Source organism: Octopus bimaculoides, chromosome 15 (genome assembly GCF_001194135.2).
Source record: "Octopus bimaculoides isolate UCB-OBI-ISO-001 chromosome 15, ASM119413v2, whole genome shotgun sequence".
Taxonomy (NCBI): domain Eukaryota; kingdom Metazoa; phylum Mollusca; class Cephalopoda; order Octopoda; family Octopodidae; genus Octopus; species Octopus bimaculoides.
In genome coordinates this window covers 51,640,329-51,645,027 of record NC_068995.1, presented here as the reverse complement: position 1 = coordinate 51,645,027, position 4,699 = coordinate 51,640,329, and the positions used below count along the sequence as shown (strand labels likewise).

General features: G+C 36.8%; 1 long non-coding RNA gene across 2 annotated transcripts in view; it reads left to right on the top strand.

The window, feature by feature from the left end:
- LOC128249519 (uncharacterized) overlaps positions 1-4,699 on the top strand; it is a 146,556-nt gene that overhangs the window by 83,243 nt on the left and 58,614 nt on the right. The window lies entirely within an intron of this gene.

The following is a 4,699-nucleotide window of genomic DNA, read 5'->3' as shown; positions in this document are numbered from 1 at the left end:
TGTGTGTGTGTGTGTGTGTGTGTGTGTGTGTGTGTGTGTGTGTGTGTGTGTGTGTGTATCTATGCACGAGAGCATCAGATGCAGCTCATACGTGGGGGTGAAATGCGACTAATTTCTAGCGAGATCGAGGAGGACCGTATGATCATGTGACGTGAAAATAACGTGACGTAAACATCATGTGGTCTGCTGATTCTCTTGAGTTGTCCTCCTTAGGCTGCAGTATCAAGGACATTTTAGAATTATTTGCACTGAACATACTGGCCACCATTATGAACAGATACTGATATTTAGAGTTTTAGATTGCTGAACCTAGACTGTCATATGCTGAAGGCAGTTTTGTTGACGGGCCCGTTTCTTTGACGTATTTTATTGAATATGTGTACAGTTTGTGTGGGAGAATGCTATGATAATTATACAGTCTCGTCTATTTTTAGTGATTTTTGCACGTATTTGCACACCTTTAACAAGGCTGAAATCTCAAAGCCACCTGTTGTCGAGAATCAAATCCACAATGCTATATTTTGGACACACGATGCACCTCGTGTAATCGTCAGGTTCGACCTCAGAAAATGCGGAAGGGAAGAGAGCAAGAGGTTGTAAGAGACGTGTCTGGGCTGACAACATCAGAGAATGGTTCGGAGACGAGCTTGGCTGTTAGTATGGCTGGTGTACAACACACAGGGAACTGAGGGTCGTAGCAAGCTGACACCTGGATACAGGGAAGGCACCTACCTGATAGGTGATATATATATATATATATGTATATATATATGTATGTATGTATGTATGTCTTCACGATAAATTGGCCTCAACTTTCAGTAAAATGTCATATTACCAGCAGTAAATGTACAATTGTTATACCGAACAATACTTTAAAATAAGAATATTATTCTAAAACACACACACACACACACACACACACACACACACACACACACACACGGAAGCGCATGCAGAAATACGCACACGCATATGTGTATATATATATACACACACAGACACAATGAGTAAGATACAATGTAACGAGGAGGGTATATAATTTGGAAAGAAGGTGAATCATTTTATTGTAGGGTTGTTAAATATAGTCAATTGTTTGTGAAAAGCGACCTATTGTGTATAGATATAATTATAAGATATAGCCTACAGCCTGTCTGACATCATTGTTATGAAAACCTATTTCATATCTTCGACGTCTATCAGAAAGTTGGTTATTGACTCTCATTGATTGTTCTCAGATAAGAAAGAGCAACTCAAACTTTCAACCGATGTACACTTCCCGTCAGCTTTTCTTTCCTCTTCTCATTCGCTGGGGTTGTTTTCGAACTGTCAACCAATATCCTCTTACACACGTGACATGATTATGGAAGCGTCAAGTGTAGGCAATGGTGATATTCTTCCAATATGACTAGTTTAGCTTCTTTTTTTTTTTCTAATTAGACTTTTATAAAAGAAATCTGTTACGTATCTTTTATTCCGAGGTCTATACTGGATAGCAGCTTTATCTACATACATTATTCATTATCCTGAGGCAGATAGCACGGCTGTCGGTTATGTGAAATATTACGTATGAAAAATAACACATTCTACTCTTTTCGGTTTACTTGTCACGATCATTGTAGTTGCTTTTTTTTTTTTGTTACTTTGGACACAACGTTTCTTTTTTTCAATGGCATCGACGTAACGGTGTAAAGAATTCTAATAAGCACGTCAATCGATGTCTCATAAACTGAAAATAGATATTTTGCAAACACCATCATCGATGCAGTAAGTTCCAGTTTCACTGCTTATATAATCCATCTTTTCTAAAGAAAAAGAGCAGAAAACCATCATATATCGTCTCAGCTTTCGAACCATGAGTGTCGACTGTCAAATATTAATCAACAAATTTTTGCAAACCGATTTACCTATGAAAGATGCTGCCATGACTGTTAACGGCTCTACGACAGCAGTGCCTGAGAGTTAATACGTTCGATATTTCTGACAGATGCATACACGGCGAAAAAGAAATCTGTAGAAAATTGTAACAGGACTAGCAGATTTTTAACTTCATTCTTTCTCAGTCAATGAAATCCATCACCTAAAGATTGTTGGTGCACACGCAAGAGACAAACGTAACTCGTCCGTTTTTCCTGGCCATCAGCCACCTCCTTCTGTACTCATTCTTTGATATTTTTTCAACTACACCTTTCGCAATCTTAATATTCTCATATGCTAAGGCGGCGAACTGACAGAAAAGTTTGCACGCCGAGCGAAATGCTTAGCGATATTTCGACTGTCTTTACGCTCTGAGTTCAAATTCTGCCGAGATCGACTTTGCCTTTCATCCATTCGGAGTCGATAAATTACGTACCAGTTGCGTATTGGGGTCGAGCTAATCGACTGACCTCCTCTCCTAAAATTTCGGGCCTTGTGCTTAGAGTACAAAATATTCTCATATGGTAGGTGCTAGTATGTGATAGAGTAAACATCTGATAGTGTCTCGTTACACGTCGAAACCATTTCATTTTCCATCTTTAACCAATCGACCGAAAAGTTTCGTTGCTTTTCATGCCTTCAGGGGTCAATAAATAATCTACCCTCAAATACCGAGAAGAGGTTCCCCTTCTTCTCTGAATCGGATATGTGAAGAACCCTAGAAAGGAACGTTCAGGGCATAACCGCGCAAATGATCTTCACCGCCTCTCTATGGGCACAACATGGTAAAAAGAAAGAATCTCACAGACTAGTGAGTCCAGAGATCAAATCATCACTGATGAAGATTGCTATTAACAATAATATGTTCTAACATTCTATAACAGCAATTTCTTATATTTTAAAACATTAATTTCCATTATTTTAAAATAATGATTTCTGAAAGGAATTTCATATCATTTACATTTCCATTAAAAACCTACATCGTTGAATAAATTAGATTTAACACAACAGGGAGAAGTCGAAACTAGATCTCGGACAATATTAATCGGGATCTTTTGGTTATGTCACGAGTGAGAAAATCCATTCATTTTATGTTCAGGGCAGAAGTTTGAGGGTTTTTTTTTTGTTTTTTTTTACTTTTTACATCTAACCTTACTTTTATTTCATCTGCTTAAATTGTTATGGCCGGATCTATACGCCATTTTTTTTTTCATGTGACATTATATTTTTACCGCGCTACGATATATAAATCGCTTTATGACTTGGAAAGAAAACATTAACCAAAATAAATTTTTAGCATCTTTCGGGAATTATGATTCATATCATCATTTTACTTAGCTCACTTTCAGTGAAATTATTTTCTTAAATGGGAAGCTAAACAAACCAAAAAAATTTAATAATAATTTTTTTTAAGGTTTCCTACAAACTGTTTATTCAAGCAGAATTTGGTGGAAATAGCCTTGAAATATTGAGAAGAAATAAAATGCTTAAATGTATGGCAGAATGTTATTAAATGCTTTGATGAAATTATATGAGCTTTTAAAATATATACAATATCTTTTATACCGCATCTTCGAAATATATTTTTATATATATTCTCAAGTACAGAGACACGCATACATATATACATACACACATGTCTATATGTGCATATATTTATATGTCGACGAATTACATGCATATATATATGCGTGCATGTGTGTGCGTCTGCGTGTGTGTGTGTGTCCATACTGATGTACATATACGTACGAAACCACGCTCATATACACGCACACACTCGTGTAAATATATATATATACACACATGTATATATGTGTGTATATATATATATATATATATATATATATATATATGCAACACACACACAGATAGATAGATAGATAGATAGATAGTAAGATAGATAGATATATATAGATAGATAGATAGATAGATAGATAGATATGTATACCAACACGCATACATACATACATACATACATACATACATACAGACATACACACATATATACATACATTGATATCCATACATCGCTGTTGAGCTCTGCATATGTTCTCTCTGCTTATGTATTGTTATGCATAGAACGCGTATGTATGTGTGTGCTTGCATGTTCGCGTATCTACGCATGTTTAAGCCTTTGAGTGTGTGTGTGTGTGTTTGTGTGTGCGTGCGCGTTTATGTATGCGTTCGTATATGGTAAATAATATATGTGTGAGTTAAGTGCAGGGAATGAAATATCTCCGAAAATAATCTCTTTTAACTTTAATGGCAAACTAATCACTATAAAAATAGGTTCTGTTTGAAACACTAAAACTGACAAATGAAGCTCTGATGTGAACACGAAACGGCCATGCAATCACAAAGCATTTGACTCCGATACTCCTTCTTTCGTTTACTCCCTCTTTCTTTCGAACGCCACATGTTTCTCTTGTTGGTGGTGGTTGCGGTGGAAGTGGTGGTAGCAGCGACCGTGGCGGCGGTGGTGGTGGTGATGGTGGTGTTGCTTCTCCTTGCTATTGTGATGGTGCTGCTGCCGTTGTTGCTGACGTTCATCCTTTTCTTCTTCTTCTTCTTCCTCCTCTTCTCCATTTTCGTCTCTCTCTGATCCTCTTCCTCCTCCTCCTCTTCCTCCTTCTGCTCCTCCTACTACTACTAAAAGTAACTCTATTGCTACTTTCCCTTCTTCTTCTTCTTCTTCTTCTTCTTCTTCTTCTTCTTCTTCTTCTTCTTCTTCTTCTTCTTCTTCTTCTTCTTCTACTACTACTACTACTACTACTACATATTGTCC